The sequence below is a fragment of the Manacus vitellinus genome, unplaced genomic scaffold (genome assembly GCF_001715985.3).
Source record: "Manacus vitellinus isolate BGI_N305 unplaced genomic scaffold, ASM171598v3 scaffold_25_pilon, whole genome shotgun sequence".
NCBI classification, from domain to species: Eukaryota; Metazoa; Chordata; class Aves; order Passeriformes; family Pipridae; genus Manacus; species Manacus vitellinus.
In genome coordinates, this window is record NW_021939882.1 from 7523929 (window position 1) to 7543390 (window position 19462).

Sequence of the window (19462 nt, forward strand, 5' to 3'; positions counted from 1 at the left end):
CCTGAGTATCTGCATCTAAATCTGGGGAGTGGGTGGTTGTCCTTTTGGGGTTTGAGGGGGGAAGGGAACTTTCACTGTTAGAAATAATTTTTTCATGATCGTGCAAAGCAATTGCATCTGCTGTCACACTCAGGCAGAGTTAGAGGGAGGAGGTAAGACCACCAGAAAAAAGTGGCAAGACTAAGGGGCAAGAAAAACGTTACAAAAATACTTATGTATATGCCTGGTTTATTAATTTAATCTTCTTTTTACTCCTTTATTTAGTACTTCAGTTCTCTCTCTCCATTTTTGACTGACTCATAGTTGGTGTAATTTATATCTTGGTTTACTTCACGTTTTGAATTTTTCTTGCTGTATACCTTTCAGTTGCTGAACAGAAGTAGATGTAAAGCTGATACAAATAATGAAAAGAGCTTCTCCTCACTGGATTTAGTAATCACTTAGGCAAACGTTTACATAAAGTGTACCTGTATTCCTTCTGAGGTTCAGATCTCTACATAAAATCAAGGCTGGAATTTCTCTGTGCCTTGAAGTAGACACTATTTAGTTACATTAAACAAAGTGTTTGCCAGGAGCCCGGTGTGAAGCTTTCCCCTGTGTGCTTCTGTTCTTCACAGAGCAGGTGTGTGAGTGACTTGAAAGCAAAGGGATCTCCCTGGGAAGGGCAGAGCCAAGCTGGCAGGGGGAGCTGTCCTTTGGGCAGTCACCGAGAGCACTCAAGAGTAACTACAAATAGAAGGGGTTTGTTGCCTTCCTGTTTTACACCGTTTGAGTGTTAGTTACTGCAAGATGAATGGCAGCAGAGGTAAGACATTTCCCCATTGCCTCTTTCTTGTGAAAGCTGTTAAACAGCTTTTGAATGCACCTGCATCATTCTTGGTTTGTTTTCTTTTAACTTGGGCTCGTTTCTCTTATCTCTGTGATTTCATTACTACTCTGAGATCACTCTGTGAAAAGACTGATTTAATACATGGAGGTAGGTCAGCTGGTGTAAATCAGCCTTTAGTGTTCTGGGAGTTTGACTGATTTACATCACATTGCGACTCAGTGTTTACCTCCAGGCTTAAAATCCCAAACAATTTATGTTGCACCTATTTCACACTGGTTCACATAACAAGTATTTTAAATACACGGTCTCCTTGAATCCTAATTTTGGGGTAAAGTTTTCAGTTACACCCAGGCAAGTGACCACAGTTTTATTGATCATGGGCCATTCCAGACACATTTTAGTTCATGAAGTTGCTTCAAACTAGAGAAGCCCAGTGTTTGCTGCTCCCTGCCTTTGGCCTCTGCAACTAATGATCAAGATGTGTGCCTAAGAAAAAGCATTCATAGTCTCATCATCCATTCCAGGTTGCCACAATCAAGTATTTGTAGCATCACAGTTCATTACTGTGTGAGTTTGATGTCACAAGATCGTTGTTTTCTTCCTGTGCCTGTAGCTGGGAAGGAACAGGCTGTGACTGGGAGGGAGTTGGTTCTGTGGTGCCCGTGCACATGTGCAGTCATGGAAATCAGCAGTGGCAAAGAAGAGAACACACAAAAAAGAAATAGTTTTAAATGAAATCGTTTAAAGTTAAGATTTGAAGGTGATAACTGAAAAGATGATTTGAATGTGATGGTATATGAAAGATAAGAGGCAACTTGTGCACATAGGGTATATTCATCCTGGAGAGATGAAGTAGGATTAAGAGTGTTTATATCCAACTTGAATTAGCTGACAACTTTACTACAGAATATTTTGTTGACTGATAGAAACATTCAAAGAGATTGAATTCTAGTGCTGATGAAGACCAATTCCAAGAGTTAACACGTAAGAAATCATAGCACAGGTCTCAAAACCCCGTGGTGTTTTCAGGGGGTCCCTGCTAATCTTCCCCCACCTCCCTCTGGGTTGGTGCAGGCATTTGCTGAGTTGTATGGTAACCAGAAGGACAGAAACAAAATAACTGTCTTTATTAAAGTGGGTAAAGGAACTGGAGGCCTGAAAACCAGGCTTTTTTCATGTCTAATCAAAGTACCAGGTTTTGAACAGCAGTGCTCCACACTCCTGTTTGCTGCTGTTGTGATGTTGTGGAGCTCCAGCACCAGTAATACAGTTGGGATATTTTAGATTTTTTTCTAAGCACAAAATTCAGGAAATTAAAACCCAGCATTTGCATTTCTGCAGCATACAAATTATAATTTTAACAGTCCAAATTCAGTGCAAAAAATGTGTCATGCACCAAACAGCATTTAAACAAATTTCTTCATACTATTCCATGCCTAGTTACAACGTGACTGCTAATGCAAATACTGTTTCTTCAGAACGTTGAGAGAATTATATTATTCTTATCAGTGTTAGATGTCCAAATATTAACTTTGAAAATATCAGAAGATACACACAGTGAATATGATTTAATGATACCGAGAAACCATGATGTATTTTGAAGGTTTAAATTTTAAGTTTGTCTTAATTAACATCACCTCTTATTGAATATGCACTAGTTGGAGTTTCTTTAACAGCATTGCCTGCAGTTTTGCCAGTATTGTCAAATGACAATGACATTTCATCTTAGAAAGTTTTCTTTACATGCATTATTTTCCTTTTCCTTTCAAGAAAGTTGTTTTCCTTGGAAAACAGAACAAAAAAACCCCAAACCAAACCAAGGACATGGAATCACGTTAAACCTTTTTTGGCAGTTTGTAGGATGACTGATGCTACTAACAAAGAACATGTGGAAGTTCTCCAGTATTTTGCGCACTAGCTGGAAGTTCATCAAGCTGTTTTCTTTCGATTCTCCTCCGGTAAGGAGATATGTATTGAATTTTACAAACAGTTCATTGGGCTTGTGTTACCACCTTGAAGCCTTATCATTTAGTGCTGTGACTGAGAGCCTTCATTCCTTGCCTTGATTTCCAGTCCTGGCTTTTATGACAGTGATGAGGAGCTGTATCATAGGTAGTTTGTTCAGGGTAACATCTGTTAGGCCTAAAATTACATGTTGAAACCTCACCAAATAAGAAATGAGAAAATCTCAATGTCTGGTTGTGTCTGTGGTGCTAGTATATCACATTATACAAAATGTGAATGGAGTTTTTCCAGTAGGTTCTAAACTGTAGTGGATTGTAAGGTGGGAGCCTGCAGAGGGAAAAGGGAGGAAAGGGAAAGTACAGCAGGTATTGAACAGCAATACAGACTGGCATGAATACAAATTAGCTCAAAGTTAGACCTGGGGAGGATCTTGAAAGTGATATAGAAGAACCCCATAGAAATTCACTCTCAGTTTCAGTAAGGTTCTTTGAAAATCATTCCAGTGTAGAGGATATATTATTAACACTTCACTGTGAGAGCAAAAGCAGAAATATACAGATTTTTGAATAATTCTTCTGAGGACAAATTAAAAGATTTCTCAGGCTCCTCAACTAATCACACACTTATTTATTAAAAATCTATTTAAAGCATTCCATTGTTCTCCATAAATATTCATGTTTATTTTAATAAGTGCTTTACAAGTTTATTTCAATTCTATCTGAAACCCTCCGGTGGCTAGAAAACTTCGTATTCAAGTCCAGGTGTACAGAAAATCTAGAATGTATTTCTAAGATGTGGTAGCATAGTTATTAACAGTATTATTAATGACAGCTATTTTTGTTGTTGTTTCTGATTGCCACAAGAGAACATAGAAGCTTGCAGCTGGGATTCTTTGAAGCAACGTTCCATTCCTTAGGGAGCTGTTATTTCAATAAAAACAATGAAATCAGTTAGCATAGGTAATAAAATAATTATAGTAATTTATTTTGGCTATTAAGTGTTGAATCCCCTTAGCTAATCATCCACTTGAAGCTGTTACTCAAACTGCCCTGGTTGCTTTTGCCTTTAGGTTAATCATGAATTCTTATTCACTGATAAATCCATTTTTAATAAATTTCTGCAGTGCTTTTCTACCAGTGTTATTCTGAACACCATCAATAATGTATTGTTGCCCAAAACTACTAAAGGAGTAGTTTGTCCCATCAAGAACAACAGTCATTCCTTGGCTTCTTTGGGCCTGGTTACAACTGCACTTGCTTCCAGTGAGGAAAAGCTGATTGTTCACAAACATGAGAGGGGAGTTTGTTCATGAGGTGTTCAGCAAACCCTGGGAGCTGGATTTACATCCTTCCACAGGAGTGCCCATCTTCCAGCACAGGGGAAGCCCAGCACTCACTGTGCTGAAACCAGTACAAATTGTTCTCTTTGATTAATTTAAACTTGGTTTCATGTTGCTTAGTTGTGGCTCCCAATAAGCCCTTTAAATGACCAAAAGCAGAACAAACAAAGGGCAATTTCTGTCTTAACTCAGAAAATGTAGTTAATCTTGCTTAAGAGAAGGACTCTAGGTCTTCCTTTCTTTTATAGGGCAAGAGTCCATGGAATCTGTAAAAAGTCTGATTCCAGCTCCTCTGTACAGAATGTCTAATTATTTACAGATTTTGGGATTTGATCCTTCAGAATGTTTGTGCTGAAGTGCTGGTGGATAAATTAATCATTATGTAAACTGAAAACATTCAAACTCGGCCATCTCTAGAGAAATTATAATTTTTTGTGATTTAACATCCTTTGCCTTGAACTGATTCAACGACTCATTTCCTCAGTATAAGTTATTGAGTGAAAGCTTTGAGTGACATAGATGAACATACATATCTGTGGGGTACAGGAGTGAGGTACTATCAACATGTCTAGAAATGTATGATCTAAAATCAATTGAAATCAGTAAAAACTGTTCCAAAGACTTCATGAGCCTTCCAGGCAGGTTTCCTGGCCCATGGCCAGCAGGAGGTATAAACAAGTGTGTGAATGGCTCCAGAGAGGTTTGCCCTTGTATCAAGCAGTTGCATTCCTTTTCTGAAAGTCAGAGCCTTACAAACACATGACAAAATGAAAAATCCCTCAGTGAAAAACTGTGTATCTGTAGCAACAATCTATATTGAAGCTAGTACTGCAATGGTAATTTTAGCTCCTTTACTGGTGTATTTTATCTGTCAGGCCACAAAAAGCAACAGCTTCTAAAGCAGTAAATCCCCTCGAGAAAGAAAGTTGAATTTTGATATAAGTGGAAAAGAGATTCCAGGATTTGAGCAATCCAGAATGTGGTTTCTTAGGTGTGTGGGCTTCATGATGATTGTAAGGATTTGGAAATGTTGGCAACTTGCAGGAAAGGTGTTTGGGGTGGCAGTTATTGGGTTTTTCTGTTTGTTTGTATTTTGCTTCATAATGCTCGATAGCAGTGAGTGTTTTCAGGTGGTTTCACTGCCTGGAACTCCTGGGAAGTGCAGGGACAATCTTTCCTTCAAGAGTGCTCTGAATCTAAGAACAAACCATTGGCTCAGGCTGAATGTTTTAAGGGAAAAATAATCCTCTTGTTAGGTGTGTCAACATTTGCATTCCAATTAAATTTTAAATAATCCTCAAAAGCTGAGGGAAATGTGGGGTAGATTCTGCCAGAATTCATCTGTCATTGGAACCATCCTCTAGATCTTAAATGCTGATTTAAAACTCAGGATTTGGGGGAGACTATCAGTAAGGGATTTTGATAGCCACATTTCTTTTTTAAGGGTTTTTGTTTTGTTTTGTTTCTGGAGGTATTTAAATTAACCTCCTTTAGGAGTTTGAGTCAGGGAGTGCAAAGAATGTAAACTCTGCATTGCATCATTTTATTCCTTTAGGAGTCAAGTTTTACTCACAGTGAAGTAGCAAAAATTGTCATCTTTGATGAAAAGAATTAAAATATGCTGTATAAGATACTTCAGCAATTCCTATAGACTATAATGATGAGTTTTTTGATAAAAATATTCTCTTTAAGGAAAGCTTTTAAAATATATTTGTTCTGTTTCTGCAAGGCTTTAATGGATGAAATAGATTTGTGGGGTTTTGTTTGGGGTTTGGGGTTTTTTTGCATTTTTGACAGCTAATACCTACTGTGGAGGTTTCTTTTTCTTTATCATACCTCTAAATCTATTTTTCACTTAGTAGAGGCAATATCAAGGTCTCCTTTATCATGCAAGTGAGGGAGCAGTGAGATTACATGGCTATTGCCCCCCCTGAATGAAATCTGCAATGCACAGTTTGAGATCACCTATGACATAAAAAGCAAACTAAATATATTTTTCTGCTCAGCTTTATAACCCTCATAAAGAAAATGGGGCACCATTCTTCCAGTTAAACTTACTGTAAATGGTCTACTAATTGTGCTTTTTTCTTAATTAAATGTAAATAATGAAGACCTAAAATTTCTTGGAAATGTAAAAAACTCTTCCAGTATTAATTAAAAAAAATGGAAATTTAAAGTCTAACATGATAAAAACAGGTATGATTAAATTAAATTACAATAATGTTAGTAATTTATTTGCCTTCATTGGGAATAATAAAAATTTAAATACATGTACCATTGTCCCTTACTTTAAAATATAATCTGGTTACTTTAATAGTTTACAGAATGCCGTTCATATTCAGTTATTTATTTTTTAGTTTTGTTGGATAGAAAAGTGCAGGGTTTTAATTACTCTGCAGTAGCAATACAAGTGGCAAAAGAAAAGTTAATCCTACATTATGCCATGGTTTTCTTGAAGCCTCTGCTCCAGAGATCATTTGTTTATTGAGCATCACAGCTTTCACATGTGTAAATTAAAAAAGGCTTGAAAATGTACTCAAAACTATCATATAGAGAGGAAATAAATAAGATTGCAAAAAGTGCTGGTTTAGAGGTTGAACTTTGTAAAGACAGTTTCATGTTGTGAAACAGCTTGTTAATGGGTTTGACTGCTTTTGTTCATCAGTGTATAATTCAAGGTTGCCTTTAAACCTTAGACCTTGTTTATTTTCTATTTAGATAAATGTTGGAAAGGCAGTAGTAGGAGAAATACAAGTTTGCAGGCCAGAGGGTGTGTTAGTGTGGTGGTCAGTTTAGGGATATCACTGTATGAAATGTTACATTAAATAAAATTAGAACAAAGGGTGGTCAGACAGTACAGTACCCACAGACTTTTTCAGTCACCATGAAGCTTTTCCTCTCTTAAAATGCAGCAAAATCTGTTCACTTAGAAGCAAGAAAAAAATTTCTGTAAGTGATGGATTTAACACACTGGATAACCTTTTCATTAGACAATTATGTGTTTCAGTCCATGGGATATGAAGTGTATATTTTTTGTAGTACGTTTTCAGATGTCAATGACCCTATTTCATGGGATATAAGTCACACTGTGAATTTAAAGATCTGAGGAAAATCAATAGATGAGACATTGAAGACTCTTATATCAACTGAAAATATTTTTTTGTGGTTTTTTCCTCTCTCTTTTTTAATCTTCTTGCTGAAAGCTCAACCCAAACATCAAAAAACATTGAAAGACTTGGATAATAATTACTAGAGTCTTGGATTTTACTGTAAAGAGCTTTTGTATCCCAGCAGTATTTGAAGTCCTAATCCACTAGGTACAATACTTTTGGGTAAGACACCAGTAATGTGAGAGGGAGTTAATCCATGGAGCAATAAAAAGTATTGCTCTACATCGATATTGAAAACCTTCTCTTACCTTCACCATCAATAAAATCCAAAGTGTACAGACATAGCTCACATTGAACTAAGTAATTAACAGAATTACCTTTATAAATACATGTGTGTGCATTTGGTGTTAAGAGTAGGGGAGATATTTTTCCAAACATTCCTGCCGTTAGTCTGTTAATCAGAATTGGCTGGACTATCCTTTAATATGTTCTCCCCATAATTCCCAAACAGTCACTTTGTTCCTACCTGTCTCTGAGCTTTCCTACAGACTTGAATGTTCAGTGTTGGATAGTTGAAATTTTCAAAGCAAGCCCCAAACTCAGAAGTGCATGATTGGGCATAAAAACACACGTTTCTCAGGGAAAAAAAAGCCTGGCTCACCATATGCACTGATGATACGTAATCCAACAGGTTTCATCCTGAAAAAAGATGCTATTTATGAATACTTTGGTGATTGTAGGGATACAATTTTATATTTCCTTGTTAAAGCTGTTTAGGATTTGCAAACAGCCAGAGCTTTGGAGTTCTCTGTTTAATTCTCTCCTGTGCATGGATATAAAATATGGAAGTTGCTTTGATAGTGAAACATGAGAGGAAATGAAGAATACAACAAACTGGAACAACAGCCCCAATCAAACCATCACGCATTTCAAGGACACTTACCCTGCTACTTAGTCAGAATTAATAATCATTTAACCTTTTTGAATGAACAAAACATCAGAAAAAAATGGCAATTCTTAATGCAATATAAATTTAAACAGAAAATTAAGACAAATCAATCAGCACGGGTATGCAGAGTAAATATTTATCAAATATTATTCATTCAGTTTGTTTCTACTCAAGTAGAATTGTGCACAAAAGTTGGTAAGAATTCGTCTTAAGGCTATGTTCAGCTGAATGATACATGTGAGAATGATTGTGCATCTCCAAAATTGCTGACAAGGTAGTTAAAAAGTTAAAACCTTCTGAAAAATCAACCGTAAGTCTCAGACTCAGTTGTGCCATCCTGTTCTCAGGTACTTCAGTTTTCTGAAAGGCCACTAGAGGTACAGGCAGGTGCTGCCTAACAGGTCATGCTCGGAACTCTGGGGAACATGGATTGCCATAAAGCACTTGAAAGATACACAGAGTTTAGTGCTGCACATTCTTCCAGCTGAGAATTTATAATGCAAAATTCCACATTGGGACTCAAGCTGTATAACATGATAAAAAGATGCCCTGGATTTGCAAGGGCCATGAAGAACAGCCTGAGCATCAGACAGAAGTGGATGATATTAAGGAGGAACATCTCAAACATCTCTGTGAATGAGAAAACTGTGACCAAGGAAGTGAAGTAACTTGCTTAAGGTCAGAGTAGGACTCTTCTCCCTGTGCATCATCTCTCTGTTATACTCCTCACACAACATTTCCTAAATTTTTATATGCCCAAATCACCCACTTTTGCTTATTCAGTTGACCTAATAACATCTAGATACTTTTCAGTATTGATTGGTGTAAATGTGGCTCGGTGGCAAAATCATTACTTTTTTAATCTTGGAACTGCCAGCCCTTACTAATCTAAGCTGAAATTCAGTTGCTTCGATTAAGGACTGCCATTACTAATTGCTTTTAAATGTTGCTTGGATGGTTCTGGTTCAAGAAGTTTAGTTCTTCAGCAATATTTCGTAGTTCTACACTCTTAGTAATTAATTAAAAGTCTATGTTCTGAGACATGACCACAGCGAGAAAAGGGAAATGATGGAAAATCCTGGAACAAAACCAGAACTTGAATGATAACTTTCAGAAAATAGTGGCTTAATGGCTTTCTGTGCTGCACAGGAGCTGCATCTTTATGTCCATTCATTTTGTGCATTAAACTGATCCAAGCATTTTGTGCATTAAACTGGTGGCAAGCAGAACTGAGTTTGCCTGCCTACCCTCACATCTAGTCATGCAGCTCTGGAGGAAAGGTCACATAAGGATAATATGTCAAAAGGGTATAATTAAGATTCAGAAAGATTAATACCTGTGGTATTTAGTGAAATTGCCTTCTAGTGGAATGCTCATCTATTACTTTGATATTTAACATTTCTGCTGTTAAAATGTTAGTGCTTGTAAAAGTAGGAAATTGGCAGCAGACGTTTGGTTTATATACTCTTTTTATACCAAAAAAGAACCTCACAGGAGAAGCAATCAGATTGGGGTTTTTTTTCCACAGGTATTCTTCTGTGTGATTTTTTCAGTATTTCCATTATAAATTTGTATCTGGTAAGGTTATTTGAGTTATGTCAATCAGTTTGACAAGTGGTGTCAGTTTGGGAGGGTGGAGGAGAACGTGCTGGTAACTGTATCTGAGATATGTGGAACGGTCTCCGGTGAAATGAAAATGATACATCTGTAGGATGAAGAGGAATAAATGTTATTTAATTCAACATGAAGAGAAAGATCTTTTTAACATGATTCAGCACATACTTAATACATAATTGAAAGCAGATGAGTAGCCTCACTGGAGTTTGTGGTATGAGCTGCAGTTCCTCCAACTATTCCAGTTACTGTACAAACACATAAAAGATGGCACACTTCCCAAAAAGTTCAGCTAAGGTGAGAAGACTGGGGCAAACTGACACCACAAAGCAGGTAAAGTTAAAATAGTGACTAGACAGGTATCAACAGAATGAAGGCATAACTTTTTTTCCCATACTCATTATGAGCATTACAAATAGGGGGGTTTTTTTATGCATTTCCTCCACGTCTAAAAATATAAGCCCAGTACACTGCTGAAAATTATAGCACAACAAAATGGAATGAAAATGGGCATTTTTTCCCCAGAATTCTTGTCCATTTTTTAATCTCGAGCTTCTAAAATAAATGGAATTTTTGCTTTATTGCGAAACAGATCCTGCAAGACATTTACATGAATCATCCTTCTACAGATGGAGTTGATAATTAAGTGAGTCATAGGTAGAGAACTTTTAGATTTAGTCAGTAAAACTTCTACATGACTTTGCTACAAGTTTAACAAGTCAAAGTTTAGAGTATTGGCAGTACTAAATATGCTCTATGACTTGTTGTGTGACACAACATGTGTGGCCATTAAATTAAAAAGTTCCCATTAGTGTAACAATAGGATCTTAATTTGCATTCTAAGCAAGGAAATTCAGAGCTGTCACTGACATCACCACTAAAGTCGTGTAAGAGTTTACAAGATGACAGCCCAGAATTTCTGCACTTCTGAAAAGAGTATAATTACTGTGAGTGTCATATTACTACTTCATGCATTTATTTGTGGGCTCACTTTATTTAGAGAATTACAATTATGTTCAGTTCGTGTAATTAACTTCAGTTAGTGCATGTCTGTCCATCTTGGCCTGGGCCTGACTGTGCTTCAGCTGAGCACAGATGGAAGTTCAAAAGCTTCAGAATACTTCTGTTTTAAAGGAACTTTCCTTACATATATTCCAAAGCTTTGGAAAGGCCTTTGTACTCAGCTGTCATGTAAGAAAATAATTTATCTATTGGAAGAGTTTTAATTTTTTCTCATACTGGGAAGAACTGTTCAGCCTTCTAAAACTGAAATACAACTTCTGATTTCTCTTATGATTCTGAAAGCTGGATAAAGATATGATAATCACTTCACCTAATCACATCACAAGCCTTGCCAATACATTTAGTAAATAGCTAAGATGGATATAGGCTAGACAAGGTGCTGTAGGAATTCGGAAGACAATATCTTAAGAATTTTCAAAAAAGTGCATTATTTAACTTACTGGAGGTTTCACTGTGTAACCCTGATGGTTGAATATTGTGTGGTAATAAGTTCTTTTTCTGATCGTTGAAAACAGATGTGAAATCAGCAACCAAAACAATTACTTAAATGTCTCCTAAGACCCTGACAAAGCTAATAACTTTGTATTCACATAAAACACAAGGTTATCCCTCAGGCTATTTTGAGAAGAATGTGCTGTTTGTTCACAATTGTGCTGTAAAGACTCAGGGGCCAGAAATATGGTGTTGTTTGGGTTCCTTGTTTGTTGGATTTTCATATTTGAGTATATTGTCCTACTGAGTCTATTAAAATTATTGACACAGCAGTTTGTGGGATCACACCCAGAGGTGTGATGTTACTGTGTTGCTGTGGATGTTACATTCTAGACTCACTTTATTCTTCTATATCTTCAGATGAATCTTGCTGTAATCTGCAGGTCTCCTCTACATATTAAGAATTGCAGTGTAATGTAATTCACTGCACTCACCACTACTGTGAGTCTGCATTTTAGAAAGGGTTGCCTTCAGAGCCACAGCTGCCGCTTCCACAGGAGTCTTCCTGAGCCCACAGATTTCTTGGCATGGCTCATAAGAAGTTTCCCATTAAGCAACAGGATGTTGTTTTGTAACTACAAGGCATTGCTTACTTTAAAATGCGTGGAAGTTACTTATGCATCTCTTAGGGTTTACTGGAAGAAAGTAACGAAAAGGGAATGAGTATTAAGGACTAAGAGAAGAGTGAAAGGAGAGAGTAAGCCGAGAAATGGGAAAGATGGAAGTTTGTTTGGAATAAATGCAGGTGTGCTGTTCAGGATTCTTGCAGCTGGGTGTAATGGAGTGTTGGGACTGCTGAGGCTTCAACGGAGATCACGGCTGAACGGGCAGAAAAGGTGGCAAAATACTGGGGGTGGGGTGGGATGAGGGATCAGCTCTAACTGGAAAAGGCCAAGGCAATCATTAGAGCTCAAAGTTAATTACAACTGATGGGTGCTGAAGATACAGAGAGGGTTAAAGGTTTTGCAGCCCTTCTTGCTGCTGTTAATGTCAGTAATTTTGGAACAGAAAGGACATACAAGTATGGGGTTGTTGCCTGGAAGCTGTTCTGGACTCTGTGTTACCCCAAGAGTATAAAAGGCCAGACGTGCCTTTTCCTTTCTGCTGCTGGACAGAAATGTTGGAGCTGACTCAACACTGTGCCACTCTGGAACTGCCAGATGTGTACAGTAAAGCAAATGATCAAAAAACTTGTTGAATTTTACTTTAATTTGTCAGTATCTCATGGGAAAATAGTAAAATCTACTGGACAAAACTGAAAAAAAAAAAGTTTAAGTTTCATCAAGTCTTTACTTGAGCAGAATTTCCATTGAGAGAGCAGTAAAAAACATCTTTATTTTAGCAAATTTGATCTCTCTGAGAAGTAGCTAAAATAGAAACTCAAGCTGAGTTTTTAATTGCCAGATATTTGCAGAACAATAATAAGTTCTGTAAGTACACCTGCTGGGGTAATGGATTTTTTTACCCTTCCTTTTCAAGCAGAAACAAGAAATACTATCCCAGGCATCTTAGCCATTCAGAATCACATATGTTTACCTGCACATACCTAGGTTTTCTATGTATGCAGCAACTACTCTTGAGTCCTGGCTGGTTTCTCATTGCCTCTCTTACCTACTTAATTAACTAGTTGTGTCACTTAGCTCGTTATAAACCTCTTTTTTTTTTTTTTTTGTGGCAACAAAGGCAATTACATTGAAGACTTAAGAAGCATGCAGAGCATTTTTGTCACTCATGAAGGCATGATTTGCCTTTGTAAACTGCAGGTATCAAAGGAGCTTTTCTATTCTGTTTGGACACACAGCGTAGTAACAGGGGGATAAGAGGCAGCTGTGCTTCAGACCACATGAGGTAATTTGCAGACACATTTTAATTGCCTTTTAGAGAGCATGAAGGAGTTCCAAATAGTCTAATGAGTTCCAGCAAACACCTGTGAAATGCTTTTAGCCCACCATGTAAACCAGAAATTTAGAAAGAAATAAAGCCCAAGTCTGGCATGTGTATCCTAATGGAGGTTGGAGAGGAAAAAATATGTTTTCTTAAGTATTCACCCCATTCTCTGAGATGGAAATGGAGACAACAAACCATTTTATATTTTCATACCAACAGTTAAAGAGACAAATTTCAGGAAATGGTCTTTGTAGAACAGTTACTGTAGGAGCCTTAGGAGTAGAGGCTTGTTTGAGGTTGAATTATAAATAGTTTCAGTGTATAAGTCTATTTTTAATCATTATGTTGTAACTCAGCAAAGCAATTATGGTCCATCTTAACCTCAAGTGTATGGGACTGTACCCACTTCAATCAGAGGTGTTCTGGAGTGCTTTTGCTCCCTTGGGGCTTAAAAATGAGTGGAATCTCATTGTAAAGATCCTGCAAATGAGTTAACATTATGCATGCCTGTGTAGTGTCTGTATGCAGGTATTTTTGTTGAAATTGTGGATTGAAAACCTCTGATGATAATGAATGTGATGTTTATGTTCAACATTTTAACAGTTTAATGGAAATAGCACCTGAAATGCCCACTCAAGTTGATCCTTGAAGTGGATATGTGGGTGACACGAGTTATTTACCCCTGTTATGCTTCAGCTCTTTGAAATACAATTTTGAAAGACACCACTATCAAGACTGCCTTGAAATTTTGAATGTGCAAAGACAAGAGATTTTTTTCAAGTTGATTGTTCGGAGAAAACATCCAGAAATTTAGAAAAGTTATTCCAAACCCAATACATTTGTAAGCCCAGGGAAGGGAGACATTGTGGACATTGTCATGTGGTGGCTTGTTTTTCAAAACCTGTATTAGGAGGATTTGCAGAGGGAAATATTTCTGAAATTTCTTTCTTTGGCATTTAAAAAAGGCTTAACAGTAACTGCCTTTTTGCCTTCAAGAAATTCAGCAAGTTGATGGAAGTTATAAAAGTTGTACATTAAACATACAGTAGAAGAATATCAATTTGACGAGAAAAAGTGTATGTTTGACACTTTGCATTTCAGCATTTGAACTTGCAAGAGTGATTTGTGGCATGCAATAATGTTGTCTTAGGCCTCTTTGGAAATGTTACAGTTCTCAAATGATGAGAACACTCAATGTTTGGCTTCACAGAGAAAGGAAGGAAAGCTTGCTGTTTGAGTGACGTGAATGAAATGACAGTTCATCTCTAGAATAAGACATTGTGCTGTGAGGCTGCTGTATCTTTACTTCCTTAGCAATGAAAAATTCCATTAAAAATAATCTCTGTTGCACATTTTGCCATAACACATATTCTTCCTCACTGGCAAGGACAAAAGTGTTCAGGGTGTAGGAGCTGAAGGAAAGCCTTTATATGTGCAGTGCACAGTGTTGCTTAGCAGAGATACCACACTGAGGGAGAAAGTGTAGAATATCCATTCCTCTCTTCTGGTTAATCCCTCAGCATTAGGAATTTCCTCTGTTTTTCAGATGAAGTTCAGACATGAGCAGGAGATAAAGTAATCCATTTTTCATTTCTGGTGCAGTAGAGGCAGACTCGAGGAAAAAAAGCATTTCCCTATCATGTACAAATTATCCATAATTTTTTGGTGGAATTATCTAAGCTTTCTCTGGTTGTCTAAAAGGGGTTAAATAGATGTCATCAAGGAAGCACCAATGTAGCATTGAGGTGGTGACAGTCAGCATGTCAGAGAACTGGCAGCACAGAGTCAACAGCTGCCTAATACAGTCACAGGGTAATCCAAAAATCTTGGGATGGGTGACACGAGGGCTGAATTAAGGACATTAAGTATTAACTACTGAGCAGGAATTATCATTAAAGTTCCTGTTGAACAGCAACAAACTGCAGTATTGGGGATAAAGCACAGAAACTGAAGTCTGACCTCCACATATCAGGTGTCAGTACATAAAAAGTTAGAAAAGCCTGGTAAAAATATGCATTTCTTTCAGAAGTAAAATACTACATCCCCTTTTGCATATAGAAAAGTTTTTAAATTTAAGAATGAGTAATGCTTCATAATTTTGTGGAAAGAGAACAAGATCCACATTGACCATTGGAGATGATTAAAAGTGCAGAAGCCCTGTGTTCATACAAAGGAATTGAAGAACAAGAAGTTTTTCAATTATGATCAGTTCAAAGAATCTTCATGGGAAAAAACCCCAAACTTTTAAAATGCTATTTTCTAGAAAACTCTATGTTTTATACTGAGTAACTCTTTGCTGACATTTTAAAAGGAAACAATCTGATTCACTTAATTTCTCTTTAATCTCCATATGAAACATCTTTCACTTGCAATATTTTAATATATTTTGTTTCATTGTTAGGATAATTATTTAATATTACTTATCCTATTTATAATACTTCCAAGTTATTCCTGCTCAGCATTTCAGTCGTTTGATGAAGATGATTTAGACCTGATTTTCTAAGGTGTTTGCAAAAATACTGTCAATGATTTAATCATAAAATCCACGCTGAGAAGTATGGAAGTTGCAAATAATAAAGTAACATGGTAATAAACATCTACCTGAGAACATTGCACATCATTTAAGTTAAGGTTTTACAAGATCTATTCCAGGTACTTTAAAAATAATAAACTTCACTGGAAATAATAACAGCTGGGTTAACATTTTTATATTCATTCTATCCACACCCACCTCAGTTTCATTTTCCTTTCATATTTATCTACTTAGTGTATTCTTTTTTTTCTTCTCCTCCCTTCCTTCTCTGTGCTTTAAACAGATTCTTGCATATGAGGACTGTTCTCTCTGTTCTTGCTTAAGAATTGAGGAACTGCTATGAAAGATTCCTCTCTTTCATCCATGAATCTCTTTTGTTTACCCTCTCCTCCTTTTCTGGCATGTTTGAACATCTTTCACTGCTTTTCTCTAGATTTTGTAAAGCATCAAAGCACATTTTGCTCCAGCCATAGCTCTATATCTCCAAGAATTTTCTTGCTCTTTTATACTTCTAAGAGGGCTAAACACTGCATGACCATTACACAAAAATTATTCAAAATTTCATTATAACATTATTCGAATTACAAGGATAAAGAAAGCCTAGTGTCCCACATAAGGAGACTGAAGCAGGGTGAGATTAAGTTCCAGCTTTAAAATTATCCCTTTGACATAGCCCATACAAGCCATTTTTAGTATGGCTTTTAAAAAATCCTTAAAACTTACTCATAGTATCGATTGGTGTTAGAGCTGTGCCTGATCACCAGCTCTGGGAGTTGTGCTTTCACTTGTCAGTCACAGTCAAAACAGGGGTTTGAAGAGCTGCTCTGAAATAGCTTAACCTTTGTGAATAAAAACTATTCCCTGTGTGCCTAAGTAGACACCTTCAGATAGGTTTGATTTGCATTATGCACTTTGGGATGATTCCTGAGGAGAAAAATGTGTCTTGTTTGCACAGGACTTCCTCACCATCTCATGGAGATCTGGCTCCAGAGCAATCCTGACGTTCTGCAGAAATTCAGATGGGCCACAGGATTCATGGGGGGTGGGAAATCCTTAAGGATAAGGTGGTTAACTTTTGATTTCAACTACCCTTACTGCTTGTAAAGTACTTGAAATAGGCAGGTTGGTGAGGCAGTTAGACTCTGCTTGTTTTAATTACTTAAATAAATATGCATTTTTATGTCTTAGTATCTTTCAGAAATGAGTGCTTTATCTCATTAACATCAGAAATATAGTGCAGCATTACCAAACAGTATTCAAAGAAAATTACCTCCTCTTGATAATGGCATTACCACTTTTGAGGATAGCCTGAGGAGTTCCCTGCAGCTGGAATGTGCTGGAATACTAAGGAAAGCTTTATTTTGATCTGTGTTTGCCATCAAATCCTCCTAGTTTATGGTGACTTTTGAATTTAGGTTTTTTTTAGGCCATCCATGCTCAATACTCAGATAGTCCTAAAGAGATTTAAGGGCTTTTTAAACAAAAATGGTTGATATCTCCTAGTCATGTTTGTGAATAAATGTAGGTTTGAAACTTAAACTTGTGATGGATACACAAGGCCAGGGGTGGGGAGGGAGGGGGAAGATGTTAAACCATGTAATAGTTAGTGAAGAATTATATCCTTCTTCATGAAATTTCTGATTGTGGAAACTGAGAAAAATCTGTGTTACTTGTTACGAAAATGCTTCACTTTTCCATTTGCTTCTTTTTTTTGCCATATGTACTACATATTTGCCCCAAAAGAAATCTTAAAGGAAAGTTGTAGGGAAGAGTTAAAAGAAGGATTTGTCCTGCTTTGTTAAGGCATGTTCTCTCTTTGGCTTCCCTCTGACTAGAACGGATTATTCTTTCCAGGGTTAAAGCCTGGCATCAAAGATGATCCCATGTCCATAGTAAAGATGGGGGAAACGAGTGAACTGAGTGACTGTGACTGCCCAGGTGTCAGTGGAAATCTGACAGTTTGGCAAAGGTTTTTATAGGAAGAAGGGCAAAAAATGAAGCAGAAACCACCTGCTTCTCTTTGCCATGGCTGAAACAAACTGCTGTGAGTGACAACCACGTTTGCTGGCCTTTACTTGTAATATAATTGTCTTCTATTTTTGAGTAATGAGTAAATAATGCTTTGCCCTGAAGATCCCATCACTGCAAACTCCTCACAGACTCCTGGGAGGAAATCCTGATGGTTGCCAAACCCTGACTGGAACTTGTCACAGATACTGTAGGGAAGTTCCTATGGATGCCAAGACTCCAACTGAGACAGTGTCACTAACACGACTGGAAAGCAGGCAGGTGTATTCCCATGTCCCAGAGTGCCTGGATTAGACAGACCTCTGCTGAGTGAGGGACACGAAGCCAAGCATCAGTCTTACACCAACATGGAACCAGGGGGAGAGGGGCAGTTTAGAGAGAAGCTGCCATTCTAAATCAGGAAAAGGGCATAATATGAATTAGTAATCATTCATCATCTTTACTATCAGATGCTTCAACCATCTGACTTTGGAAAAAGTAGCATATTTTTCTATTAAAAGCCACTTCTATCACAAATGTACATAATGTTTATAACAATAATTTAGCATGTGGACCTTCTCCCTCTACATTTTTTTTTTATTTAAATATGCTGTCACTCAGAAGAACAAAGTAAATATTACTAAATGCTTCTAGTGAGAGCAGAGTAAATGTAGAGCAAATGCTTGGAGATGTTTCATGTTTTTGTCACAACTGTTTTTTGCCTCTGCATGAAATGTTAAAAGCTGTAGTACAAGCATAGCTCTAACACAAACCAAGGTGAATTTCGTTTTAATCAAGGCAGAAAATTTGAGCTTTCTAAATTACATGGGTAATATTGTAAAAAGTTTGTGAAAATAGGTCACTGTCGTGTTTGAAGTGGACTTCTACCATCAGACTTTTGGAATGTATCACCAAGAATGTACAGATAATTAAGCCAAACCAGAATATTGTCTTACATTGGCCGGAATATGAGCCTCCTACTTGTACGGTCTTTATTTGTATCAAATTAGCTGTCCACATATAGTCCTCTACCCACCATTGATTACCTAATTACACAATCACTCCATCAGTAAATCAGCACAACATCTGTGCCCCTCCACGGCAGTGCAGCAGCCCCCTGTGATTCCCCAGGAGCTTTGCCGAGGCGGTTCTGCTGACATAATATATTCATTATCCATTAGATCTGGCACACGCTCTGCAGTGCTCAATTACAGCACAATCGAGCGCAGGGCCCGGTGTCAGCCCATGTAATGACTTTCTGATTATCTGTCTTTAAATGATGAATGAAATGAAAATGTACTATTCAAACCAAATGTAAGATTGCTAAAAGATGCTAAATGGAAATTTTACATGCCCGCTTTGTGGAAAGAGGGATGAGGTCAGAGGGCAGGGGTTTGCCTCACATTCAGAAATAAAAAGGTAGAAACCTTTTCTTAAACCACTTTAAAACTGTCTGGTGGAATGATGCTGCTTTCAAAGATGTGGTCTCGTGCCCATGCGTTTTCTGATCATCTCCAATGTTTTCAGTCTCACAATAATTCATTGGAAGCTTTTAAATTTCAGTGATTTTTTTTTACAGTTTTTTATTTTCCTTCTTTGTTGGAGAGACTTAAGTGCTAGAGTTAGCTCTGTGTGTAAGAACATTTCTTTAGACTACAGTTGATTATAACAAAGAGCCGTAATAATGAGTCACTTCCAATGCAATATATTTCCT